Source organism: Musca autumnalis, unplaced genomic scaffold (assembly GCF_047663935.1).
Source record: "Musca autumnalis isolate F117 unplaced genomic scaffold, ASM4766393v1 scaffold_4, whole genome shotgun sequence".
Taxonomy (NCBI): Eukaryota; Metazoa; Arthropoda; class Insecta; order Diptera; family Muscidae; genus Musca; species Musca autumnalis.
The window spans coordinates 88,338,409-88,353,023 of record NW_027411977.1 but is presented as its reverse complement, the minus strand read 5'-3'; positions in this window follow the sequence as shown (position 1 = coordinate 88,353,023).

The following is a 14,615-nucleotide window of genomic DNA, read 5'->3' as shown; positions in this document are numbered from 1 at the left end:
TTATTGAAAATTATACAGCTCCTAAGACTTTGGACGGGTCTGCAAGAGGAACGCAGTCTTTTGAAATCCGCCAGAAACCGAAGGCTTTCGATAATTGAATAAAAATGTATTTAAATAATTTTAACAAATAGTTAAGTTAATTATAGTAACACGAAATTGTAATTGTATAATCGGGAACATCCGAACACAAATTGGTAGATGAAGAAGAAGAAGAGGTGATTTTGTTATTGAAGATGATTTTATCGGTCGTTGTTTTAAAATAGACTCCATAGGACAATACCATATTATCGGTATTTTGAAGGTTCGGAAATTAGATGTATACCACTATGTTGTAGAAAATTTTTGGTATAGACTCATACCTACATATTTTCGATATTTTGTTGGTGTTGGGCACATTGTACAATAAAAGCGTGTGCAATTTTTATCTTGGTCTTCGATCGAGGTACGAACATTTCTTGCCGAAAATGTTCGGCGAAGCTCCAAGTTTCGGCATAGCGCCCATGGAACGACACCGCCCTAAAGCGGTATTTTTGGAGTTGAGCTGCGCTGTGGGTATTCTTGATCACCTATATACCATTGATTGCAGTAATTTCGAATTTTCAGACTCGTGGTACAGGAATATGAACACAACCGCATAAAAGATGTTTTGTCGTTACTTACCGAATTCTTCTCTTTTAATTTGTACACATTTCCCAGGATTTACTTTGGCCGCCAAGATGTACATATCATCGCCTGCAGTGCAGTGTGCAAAAAACGGTATAACGCTTTGCATACACTTTTTATGTGCATCCGATGTCACTATCATCCAAGAAAAAATACATCGATCTAAACCTATTTCGATAAAATCCATTAAGAACCGTGGATGTAGCATCACACACTATTTTTGGGATAAATCGTATAACTCTCCCATGCCACTAAATTTTTTGAACTGCTGTTTTTCCAAAAATGCGAGTTATGTGTCAGTTTCTTTATTGAAAAGGTAACGAACCACAGAAAACGCGACTAAATCCGAGATATTTCCAAAAACATTTTACGCACATTTTTCTAGTTCTAGTGGATGGATTTTCACGATTTATGACTTATATGATCCGGACCGTCAAAAAACCAAAATATCTTGGGGTCCAAGCACAATCAAACGGATATTGTAAATACTGTACCCCAAAAGTAGGGTTTTTCGAACAAATATCGCACTAAATTTTGGCCTTTGGCAGTGGATTACTGTGATGCTGTCTGGGCTACATGGTCAATATACATATCAAATTATGCGTAAGGGGGATGCAGTGGAAATTTTGAAATGTGATACATTAGAAGTGTAATCTTCAATTTTATTATTCTATTTTACTTTGCACAGTTATCCGTTATTTAAATGGTTTAACCGTCAATCGAAAAACAACGTAAAAACTCGTTTGCTTCAACGTGTTTTTGCCATTTACATGCTTTTATTCATTACGCGGTCATAGCTTCCGCGAAAATTAACTTTTTAGCCATATTTTTGAGAGTTGCAATATTTCGCGAATTATAATAGTGCAAAACTTGGCTTCATCAATGTTAATTTTTTTTTTGACTTTTCGTCATATACACTTTTCGCTAAAAATTTGAAAAAGGTGGAAATAAGCAAGTTGGCAACAAAAACCTGCAACGAAATGTGAGGAGACAATAAACTTTCTTCAAAATATATTTTGCAAATTTTAGCGGATTTTTTACCATAAAAAATTTAAAAAAGGTGGAAATAAGCAAGTCGACAACAAAAGCCTTCAACGAAATGTGAGGAAACAATTAGCTTTCTTCAACATTTATTTTTGCAAATTTTCGCGGATTCTTCGCGATATCTCAAAAATAAAATACGTCAGATCCTTCCTTGGATAAATACGAACATTTGAAGACAAACGCGAATCAAATCGGTTGTAAATTGGTCGAGTTTTTGATTCACGTACGAACGTCATTTGAGTTTTATATAATAGATAGATCAAGACTTTTAGGACTAATGGCATACTCTACTCCTCCACCAAAATTTAGCTTAATGGGATTTTATACGCAGGTACATACATATATTCTGACGGGGGCAATTTTACAATGTAGGTATTAAATTTAAATCCAAAAAGAATTTTAATGGAGCAATTGCGTTCTTATGGCCTAATTTAATGAAATTTGTTCCTCTCATTATTTTGTATTTTCTGCCGACTAATTGAAAAATCAAATAAGAATAATTCGAAAGCGATTTAAGCACACGTGTTTGCATTAAGTCGCGTGAGGTTAACAACATTGTCTTGTTACAGTAGTAGTGTCATATAATATGATATAATAGGACCGACAATCTTTTTCCCAACTATAATTTGCTTTGGCGTTTATCCAAATATAATAACAAATATACATGCATAAACATACATGTATCAAATAATATTTTAATTAATTATTTCAATTATATGTATGTATATATGTAAGTCACGCTTTCTAATTAAAATTTCTTCAACATTAATGTAATAATTGTTAAAACATGTAATAGCCACTTATCAAAATTATTCCAGTTTGTGATTAACGATCACATTTGGCAGACTATATATAATTTGCAGTACTTCCTTTAAAGCATCAGAAGTTCTTTACATATTCGAGTAATCACATTCTCTAAATCAACGAAAACAAAATGTTTAAATATGCTGTTATAATTTTTGTCGTAATTGTTTGTGCTGGCGCTAAGCCTATTTTGCATACACCTCTGGCTTTGCCTGCTCCAGCTCCACCTGTTCCCGCCGCACTTTCTCCTGCTCCAGCAGCTCCTGCTCCTGTCATTGCCATCGGAAGCCAACATTTTGCTCGTAAATTTGCACCAGTTGCACCGGCACCAGTTGCATCCAAGACATTTGGTGCACCAATAGTCCATTTCGCTGCTGTTGCTAAATCGGCTCCATTTGTTCCCAAATAAGCTGCTCCTCTCGCACTTTCTGCCCATTCGACTTTTGCCGCTGTTACAACCCCAATTCAAATGTAAATGATTCTATTCCGATTTCAATAAAAACCAAAAAAAAAAAATAATAACAATCGATCAATACGAGTTTCTCCTTTTCAGAATTCGCGAAAGGTTGACATATTCTATATAATATGACTGAATTTCTTTGAAATGAAGTATTTTAGATGGTGTACAAAAATATCGGCCATTAAAAAAAATAAACGCGGAAACTGTGTTGGCATCAATGTAGAAAAATTGTTAAAAATGGGTTGAAGCCAACAAGTTGTTTAATGTACCCTTCCGAATTCTGGCTTAATCCTACATTTCATGGACCTATGCCCAAACAAAGAATCAAAAAATACTCCATGGGCAACAAGATACTAATGTATGAGTTTTCGATATATGCACTGCATCTACCTAATATTGATGCTAACATTTTGAAGCCTGAATTTCGGGGTTTTTTAAAGAATCCGGACGCCCAGCGGGATAATATTCAAAACTGGCTACACGCAGAAAAATTTATGTTAGAAATATGTTTGGATCCAAACAAATATATGTTTGGGACCGGTTGCAAACAAATATATGTTTGGATCCAAACATAATATGTTTGGGTGCAAACAAATATATGTTTGCAACATTTTGTAACATATCTCAATTTGATATGTTTGGGTAAAACATATTTTTTATGTTAGAACATTTTTTTCATGGGTGGAGAGAGGATGTTTGTCAACGAGAGTAATAACAGTGCTCTCGCGGCTGTGGAATTCTGTTTTATAATGAATAGAAGACGTAGCAGCGAAGAAGGGGGCATTGGTGGCATGTATGCGTCAAACTTGTGTGTTTCTTTTGTTGTTGTTAACCAACTTTAGCTGGCGAAGAAGAAAAGAAGAAATGATATGAATTATATTTTTCTTTCTTCAGTGCTTTAGTTGCCTTTGTAGAGTCAAGACGGTAAAGTGAGTTAATAAATCAGTGTTTTGTGTTTTCTTAAAGAAATTGTGATTTTTAGTAAATTAAATGCCCAATACATTTTATAATTGGAAATTTTATAATTGAATCAATAAGGTGAATGGAAATATTTTATTGGACAAGGAAGAAATCGCATTTAATATTGGTAATTACATACATACTTATGTATATTTGAAATATGGCATATCCATATTTATTTATTACATTACATAATCATTTGATTCTAGATGCCGATTCCCCGCTGATGATTTCAACTAAGGAGAAGCGTTCAACTACGTTTCTATATATTTTTCCTTTTTAAAAGTGTGACTATTTACAAATTATTTCAATCAGTTTTTCTTTTATTAAAGTGTGTTATGTATTTCTTTGGAATTTTGTATGTACCTATGTGTTTGTTGTTCTTTTGCCTTTCAATAAAAAACTACAACATGTGTGTGTATACTATAGATATAGACAGTGAGTTCTTACTGAGAGCAAGTGAGCACACATTTTAAAGTGTTTTACATTTAATTTTACGCTCCCTTGCTCTCAGTAAGCGCCCACTAGTGCATGTGTTTTTTTTTTTGTGCCTTTTGGGTTTGTATTTTTTTTGCACCCAAACATATAAAATGTTTGCACCCAAACATAAAATTGTTTCCACCCAAACATAAAATTGTTTCCACCCAAACATATATATGTTTGCACCCAAACATATATATGTTTGCACCCAAACATAAATATATTTGCACCCAAACATATATATGTTTGCACCCAAACATATATTTGTTTGCAGACCCAAACATATATTATGTTTGGGACTGTTGCATACATATATATGTTTGCTGCAAAATATGTTTGGGACATATGTTAGAGAGGCCGTTTTTTTTTGCGTGTATATGATTACAGAACTCGTTATTTTAAGTGGTTTAATGTATATCACACGAGTGTCCTCCGTACATCATGCGTACATTAAAAAAACTATTGTTTGTCATTCAATTTCCTTTGAACCCCTCGTGAAATTAGTTTTTTTACGCGACGGATCTAATAAGTCCTTCCGCGATTGAATCCATCCATTAAAACGGTGGATATAGATATCATGAAAGGAAAACCTACAAAAATATATTTTTACAAATCCACTCCTTCCGGTACCTCCCCCACAAAAGCTCGAAAATGGTCGGAAAATTTGTACGCACGATAATTCTTGAAGGGAGTAACCGATTTGGTCCATATTTTGCACATCGTCAAAATTCTGCCAGAGTTACATAAGGTTCCAATATGGACACAATCGGTCCACTCTTCCGGATACCTTCCACTCAAAAATTCGGAAAAGTTCAGTTTAGGACCTGCTCTCGAATCGCTTTGATTTTTGTTGTTGCAACTTGTATTCACTGTCTCCTATACGACGGTACAAGTTTCACTAGGGGCAAGTCCATACTTCCTGAGAAAATAGCATCAAGGTTGCAAAAAAAACGACCTATGGCACCGTGTGTAGCGGTTAGAGCGCAAGATAACCCACGAACGTATCTACGGTTTAAGTCCAAATTTTGGCATTAGCAATATTTCGTCCAAACTTACCCAGCAAAATGTTCGATGCCAAAGATGACATTCAATCATGGGTGCAAGTGATCTGGCATGTCATCTTTTTAGCATCTTCATCGATGAATTTTATATGAGCGTGGACCCCGAAAGATGCTATTCATTTTCGGATCCAAACCATGTCATTTACACCAATGCTTTGACATGTCATTTTCACCAACGCTTTGACATGTCATTTTCATCAATGCTTTGGCATGTCATTTTCACCAAACCTTTGCAATGACACTATCATTACGACGAGAGTTTTAACAACGTTGGTTCTGATTTCGAGTCGCTGACAACATCAAGCCTATTGTAAATAATTAATCTTATGTATTTAGAAAAATGTGTATAAATAAAAACACAAAATTAATCTCTATTGGATCGATGGAATGGGTTCAAATGCTGATGAAAGGATCGGATCTTTTACGACTTCCTTTGCATGGGTTCAAATGTTGATGAAAAGATCGGATCTTTCACGACTTCCTTTGCATTGGTTGAGATGCTAATGAAAAGATCGGATCTTTCACGACTTTGTTTGAACCAATGCAAACGATGCCATGAAATCACGTCATCGCATAGAACCCCTTCCTTCAAATTTTGCTGGGTAGTTTAAGTTCGAAAATAAGCCATATCGGACCACTCCTTCAGGTACCTCCCCCACAAAAGTTCAAAAATGTTCGGAAAAAATTGTGTGTACGATAACTCTTAAAGGGTCATTCCCTTTAAGATTTGGTTCATATTTTATACATCCTAATATATTTACCAGATATAGCTCAAGTTCGAATATGGACTATATTTGTCCACTTCTTCGATTACCCCCCACACAAAATTTCGGATAAGTTCACTTTAAGACCTGCTCTAGAATCGCTATGATGTTTGTTGAACAACTTGCATTCGCTGCCTCAATTACGACGGTAAAAGTTTTTCAGGGGCAGGTCCATAGTTCATGCATACATCGGTCAATACAATACCGGTCGACAATTTCCGGTACTTCGTCCAATATTTAAAAAATTTCACTAAAATGGTATGTACAATATCTCTTGAACAGGGCAACCAATTTGGTCCAAACTTTAGATTTCCTAATATTTCGTTCAAATTTCGTTTAACTTCTAAAATGGCCCATATCGGTCCTCTTCTTACGGTACCTCTCTACAAGAGTTCAACATTTGTGTCTATGTGCAGTTAAGGGTCTGTTCCTTGTGGTCCTGTTTAAAGCGATATTATGTTTTCCGTGGACAAGCTCATGTTTCCTGGCATTGGACCAGTTATACGATGACTCACTGAAATGGCTGGCGGGCGCAATATCTATCAAAAATATGACTCCCATTCCTTAAAGTACCTCCTCCGGAACACTTTTGCACTTTAATCCTAATCCACATGTTTGTAGGGAAAACGTCCAAAAAGGGCCACAAAATTTCGAAAAAAAACTCTAAACACATTCGATCTGTCCGTAAATGAAAGTTTAAATTCACATAAGCTGAGGGCATGTCTCTGTCGGCAAAGCCGATTGATACTTTTTTACTTGTTATATCCTTATAAGTTATTACAGCATGCAGCTAAGCTTTCGTGAGTGTATCCATATTTCTTGATGACGCTTTAGCAGTGTACATTAATTATTGTATGGGATTTTAGCAAAATAGTTGGATAACTACCAAATATTTTTTTATACCATCCACCATAGTATGGAGGGTATATTAAGTCTGTTTTCCGTTTGTAACGCATCAAAATAATCATTTGCGACCCTATAAAGTATATAAATTCTTGATCAGGGTAAAATTCTTAGTTTATCGTCTGTATGTGGTAATCACTTTAGCATCAACAAAAATGGATATAGGACGCTGAAAATTTGGGAAGATGCGTCTTTTGCTTACAGGTGGGTCGATTATGGGCTATATCAGTCCACTTTTTGGTATAGCTCCCATATATAGGTATCACCCGATTTCAGGTATTTTGACGTTTTTAGTCACATTTTAAACCCGAATTAGCTTTAACATTGTGAACCGAAATTTTGGGTCAGAGATAATTCCTTTAGGGGATGAAAGCCTTGGTGAGCATATTAACCTCCGTGTTATGGCGTGATGAAATTTCTGCTGGAGGCCCTATAAGGCATCTGAAATTAGCGTTATATCTTTGTTAACTGTCTTTTTAGATTGTTTATGAGATGACATGTCTTTAGTCAAATCGAATGAGGATTATTTTCGTAGAGCATTTCGACCTTCTAACTCGATTCCTTCAATGTCCTTTTCTTCACTTATTTTTAGAACTGCTATAAAAGTACCACAAGATGACGTTTTTCAGCTTCGAAATGTTCTGCAAAAATGTCGCTCAGAAAATTTTAGGTACGGTTTTCATTGTCCTTTTGGGCATTTACACGGTTTTTTGTTCAGAAAAAGACTTTATTTTAATTAATTCTCTTTCAAGTTGAGCTGTTTAGACCTAAGAACCTATGCTACGTTTCACGGGTGGTTAAATTCGATCATCAGGCATATTAGAATGTCATTTTTAGTGGGTGGACGAAGGCTAAGCTTGGTAACTACCCAGCAAAATGTTCGATGCCAAAGATGCCATTCAATCATGGGTGCAAGTGAGCTGGCATGTCATCTTTTTAGCATCTTCATCGATGAATTTTATATGAGCGTGGACCCCAAAAGATGCTATTCATTTTTGGATCCAAAGCATGTCATTTACACCAATGCTTTGACATGTCATTTTCACCAATGCTTTTCACCAACCCTTTTAAATAACATTATCATTACGACGAGAGTTTTAACAGCGTTGGTTGTGATTTCGAGTCTCCGACAACATCTAGCCTATTGTAAATAATTAATAATTAATCTTATATATTTAGAAAAAAATGTATAAATAAAACCACAAAATTCATCTTTATTGCATCGATGGAATGGCTTCAAATGCTGATGAAAAGTTCGGATCTTTCGCGACTTCTTTTGCATGCGTTCAAAAGCTGATGAAAAGATCGGATCTTGCACGACTTCCTTTGCATTGGTTCAAATGATAATGAACAGATCGGATCTTTCACGACTTCGTTTGAACCAATTCAAAAGGTGCCATGAAATCACGTCATCGCACGAAACCCCTTCCTTAAAATTTGGCTGGGTAGTACGAGTTTTTGTACCACAAATCATTCGAAAATTGTATATTCGAATTATTTATTTTATTTTAATGCCAGTTATTTAATTCCAAACTTTTCCTATAGTCCGGCTTATGGCAAACCTATTTTGCAATGCTTATTATAAATGCTATGTATGGCAGCTTTATTCCACCGTTATTAGTATCTGTCCTTCTTGTATCAGAAGATTTTTTGATCATCAATATTTGTCAACTGAAGCTTTGACAAGTTGATGGTGGCTTAGAACGCTAAGACGCCGGCAACCGTGTCACTTGGCTGTCGGGGACCCAGGTTCGAATCCCAGGCTGGCTCATGCTGGAATTTTGTTTTTTTGTGTATATTCGTTATTTATTGGTTGTTCGAATATACTGAACATACAAAACACAAAACATAGTTTTTTCTGAGCCAAAACAGGGTAAATGTCAAAAATGACCATGAAAACGCGACAAAATCGATTAGTTGTCAATGAGATTAGTATCTAAAATTTTCTGAGCGATATTTTTGCAGAACATTTCGAAGGTGAAAAACCTAATTTTTTGTGGTACTTTTATCGCGGTTCTTAAAGTAAGGGACGAAGTGGACATTGAAGGAAGCGTGTTAGAAGGTCGAAATGCTCTACGAAAATAATCCTCATTCGATTTGACTGAAGACATGTCATCTTATAAATAAGCTAAAACAACAGCTAAGATAGATATCAAGCTAATTTCAGATGCCTTACAGGGTCTTCAGCAGAAACTTCATTACGCCATAACCCGGAAGTTCGACTCGGCGGCCCCGTTTTGTAATTTGACATTTAGGGTTCCCCGTGATTAACAAAAATTATGGGCATATGTCCATATGTCATAGCTACAGTTGTTATTGTTGATATGTAGGGTTGAATAAGCCTGGGTACGAAAAGTACTAAATGTACTAAATAGTAAAGAGATAGTATAATAAATATTTTTTTTATTTAGGACAATATTTACACCCTCAGCCCTTCGGTCCAAAATTTGGCCTTCATACCAATTAATCCACTCCTTCCCGCTGCCTCCCCCACAAAGGTTCAAAACTTTGCGCTAAAATGATGCGCACGATAACTCTGAATGCAGTAATCGATTTGGTCTATACCTTGTACATACATATGTATGTAGATTAGTTTCTAATATTTTTGTTTGTAATCGATTGTAGTTTAATAAAAACAAATTTTAGGAAAATCGAAGAGTGCAATCATTGATAAAAATTTATGTTAAATATTATTGCCCATAGTGCAATTTTCTTTTTTATTTTTTGGTAGATAGCTGAAAACCGCAAAAATACAAAAAAATGAATTTTTCGTTGGAAATCGAGCTTTATGATCAATAATGCATCTGAAAAAGGAAAGCCGACGACTCGGACTCACACACCCACCACTATGTGACATGACATGTTTCGCCGTTGGTAATGAAGGCTCTTCAGACATATCGGATGTGGGACTGCTTCGCTATCATCTAACTTTTACTCTTTCAAATGCAATTTGTTTCAGATGCATTTTTTTCAGATGCATTATTGATCATAAAGCTCGATTTCCAACGAGAAATTAATTAAAAATTAATACTAAAAATGATTTTCGCCTAAAAAGGCAAAATTTTCAAATAAATAAGAATTTTTCTACTTGGACGAATGTTAAAGAAGTTATGAGTATTTCTTGGCATATAATTATACCCTCAGCCTTTAGGCTAAAGAGGATATTTACACTTTGATACGACCAAAAATGTGCCTCATCGAAATAATGGTTTTAGACCCCAAGTATGTTTGTACGATATCTGTTTCAGACAATTTTGAGTCGATCTAGCAATGTCCGTCCGTCTGTCTGTCTGTCTGGCTGGTGCGCACGATAACTCTCGAACGGATCAATCGATTCGGTTCAAATTTAGGGTATCGAAATATTTTGTCCAGATTTGATTTAAGTTCGAAGATGGACCATATCGGTCCACTCCTTCAGGTACCTCCCCCACAAAAGTTCAAAAATGTTCGGAAAAATTGTCCGCACGATAACTCTTGAAGGGAGTAACCGATTTGGTCCATACTTTGCATATCGTAAACATTCTACAAGAGGAAGATGAGGTTCCAATATGGTCTCAATCGGCCCACTCCTTCGAGTACCTCCCACACAAAATTTCGGAAAAGTTCAGTTTAGAGCCATCTTTCGAATCACTGTGATTTTTGTTTTAGCAACTTGTATTCACTGCCCTCCATAAGACGGTACAAGTTTCATTAGGGGCAAATCCATACTTCCTGAGAAAATAGCCTGAAAGTTGTAAAAAACCCTTATGACACCGTGTGAGGTGGTTGGAGCGCAAGATAACTCTAGAACGGATCTGCCGATTCGGTCCAAAATTTGGCCTTAATAATATTTTGTCCAAACATAGTCTAAGTTTGAAGATAAGCCATATCGGTCCACTCCCTCATGTACCTCCCCCACAAAAGTTCAAAAATGTTCGGAAAATTTGTTCATACGGTAACTCTTAAAGGGAGTGGCTGAATTGGTCCAGACTTTACACATCCTAATATATCTACTAGATATAGATCAGGTTCAAATATGGACTATATTTGTCCACTCCATCCGGTACCTCCCACACAAAATTTCGGAATAAGTTCACTTTAAGACCTGCTATCAAATCACTTTGATTTTTGTTGATGCAACTTACATTAGTTGCCTCAATTACGATGATAAAGGTTTTTCAGGGGCAAGTCCATACTTCTTGAGCAAACATCCAGAAGGGGATAAAAACCCCCTATGGCAACATATGTAGTGCCTGGAGATCCACTTCCATAATGGTCAATGTAGATCCATTCCTTTTAGTATCTCCTCTGCAAAATTTTTGATCTCAAATCCCAATGAACATTTTTGTAGGTTCAAATTCCCAAAATTTTTAAAAACCCCTAAATACATCACGGTGCGCCTTAACTAATATTAAATGGAAGGTGCTTATACCTGGGAAGTTTTTGCAGATTCTGAAACTACAATGCTCATAGATGAGAAATATCAAGAAACAAATCGCCGGAGGGATTTTCAAATCAAATCGCGATTTAAGTTTACATTTTTAGGGGTTCTTTAAGTTTTCACGATTTTGCTTGGAAACCGCGAGTCCTATGTAAATGAGTCTAAAGAAAATTTTGTAGCTGTGAAAATTCTCCACAAGACTGACCTTTATGATATTTTCGTAGGTTTTACCGTTTTTGAGATAAAGAAGTTCAATTTGAGACAATGCACTGACTGTATCGCCTCCTTATAAAACAATGTAAATACTGTAATTTCCCAAATTAAACTTATATATCTTGAAAATGGTACAATATAGGAAAAAATAAATCATCTATCTTGTAGAGAATTTTCACAGCTTCAACACTTTCTTTAGTCCCATTTTGATATGACTTGCGGTTTCCAAGCAAAATCTTGAAAACTTAAGATAAAAACCTAAAAATTTGAAGTGAACCTCTATATCTCAAAAATGCTTAAACCTACGAAAAAACCTAAAGGTCAGTCTTATAGAGAATTTTCACAGCTACAACATTTTTTTAGACTCATTTCATACGACTTGCGGTTTCCAAGCAAAATCGTGAAAACGTAAAGTAATCCTAAAATTGTGAATTTTGATCGCGATTTATTTAAAAATCCCTCCGGTGATTTTTTTCTGTTTTTTTATTTTTCTTATCTATGAACATTACTGTTTCAGAATCCGCGAAATGTTCCCATGTGTAAGCGGTTTTCATCAAAAGTTAGTATGATATTGCTTTATAAGGAGGCGATACAGTCAGTGCATTGTATCAATTTGAACTTTTATATCTCAAAAACGGTAAAACCTACGAAAATATCATAAAAAACAATCTCGTGGAGAATTTTCACAGCCACAACATTTTCTTTATACCCATTTACTTAGGGCTCGCGGTTTCCAAGCAAAATCGTGAAAACCTAAAGAACCACTAAAAATGTGAACTTTAATCGCGATTTATTTGAAAATCCCTCCGGCGATTTTTTGTTCCTTGATATTTCTCATCTATGAGCATTGTAGTTTCAGAATCTGCAAAAACTTCCCAGGTATAAGCGTACGTACGTTTTTTGGAAAAAAAATGTTTCAATATATACAGGCTGAGGGTACATCTCTGTCGGCAAAGCCGACTGATACTTTTTTACTTGTTTTTGTAGAATTCGACTTTTTGGAAAATGAAAAAAAGAGGATCATCAACACAGTACCCAATATAATATGCTATAAAATTATTTTTTTTTTTTTTCAAGAGGGTATTACAGGTCGCTTTCCACTGTAGCGCTCATTTTTATTTATTTTCTACTACTGTTATTTTTAGACACAATATTTAATAAAATAAATGTCGAAGAACAGCTGAAAAAGGTCTTGAAATCCCAGTTAACAGAATTCACAAATCATATTATGTATAGGTAATACCGAATGTTTCAACTGTTTATTCAAACTACATATACACCCGTGTATGCGTTGCGCATTTTAATTCAAATATTTATTTAGAATATCTTGTTAAAACCAAAGGAATACCAGTTAAAAAATTGTCTGTCTATTTAACATAATTGGTAATTTCTGCTACGAATTGGCGATTAAATGTTACAAACTATAAATAGCTTTCCATAATTCATTTTCAGTATCAGAAGTTCTTTACTTATCGAAGTAATCACATTCTCTAACGAAACTAAAACAACATGTTCAAATTCGCCGCCGTTATTTTCGCCGTTATTGCTTGCGCTGCTGCCAAGCCCGTTTGGTTACTCCTTTGGCTTACACCGCTCCTGCTGCTGCTGTTGCTGCTGTCCCTGCTCCAATTGTCACTGCCACCAGCAGCCAATATGTTGCCCGTAACTACAATGGAATTGCCACCGCTCCAATTGTTGCTCCCGTTGCCGCTCCAGTAGTAGCTAAAACTTTTGCTGCTCCAGTTGTTGCCAAGACTTTCGCCGCTGCCTATACTGCACCTGTTACTGCTGCGTACTCTGCTCCCGTAGTTACCAAATACGCTGCCACCTATGCTGCTCCTTTTGGTTACTCTGCTCCCTTGACATATGCTGCTGCTCCAGCTCCAGTTTTCTTGTAAAAGTCTTGAATCGAAATTGAATGTGATAACTAAACTAATAAAAATAAAATATTTATTAAAATCTAAAAACTAAGGAAAAACCTTTTAATTTGGGTTGTTCTTCTAAATGAAGGTTTAGTTCTACTGTTTCTTCTTCACCTCTAACTCTAAACAATACTTGAATGGTAAATTTAATATGATATTTTCTGTACTCAAAATGCTATTTTTATAAACTCAATCATATCAGAAGGTGTTGGGAGTGTAAGATTTGGTTGGTATTATCATAATGCGACCTTTAAAATTATGTACAGTCGACAGATCCGCCGTGAGTCGAACTTCCGAGTTATGACGTGATGTAATTTCTGCTGAAGACCCTGTAAGGCATCTGAAATTAGCGTTATATCTTTATTAACAATATCGATAATTTGTCAATGAGAACCGTACCTAAAATTTTCTGAGCTACATTTTTGCAGAACATTTCGAAGCTGAAAAACGTCATCTTGTGGTACTTTTATAGAGGTTCTTAAAATAAGGGACGGAAAGGACATTAAAGGAAGCGAGTTAGAAGGTCGAAATGCTCTACGAAAATAATCTTCGATTTGACCGTCATGTCATCATAAATAACATGTCATCTCATAAATAAGGGTCTTCAGCAGAAAATTCGTCACGTCATAACTCGGAAGTTCGACTCACGAAGTACCTGCCTACGGACTTCTTAATGTATTCAACAAGAACTTTCATCCCCAAAAGGAATTATCTCTGCCCCAGATTTTCACCTCCATTTGGTGATGAAAGGATATCGCTGTAATCGGAAGAACAAATAAGTGGTCATTAAATTTTAAGGTTATCTGCTAGTATCTGCACGAAAAAATTATTAACAATATTCTGATAGCTCAGCATTATAGAAGACCATAATAAAGAAGACACGTGTTTTCATATCTGCAGAACAAATTTTAAAAGAAATTT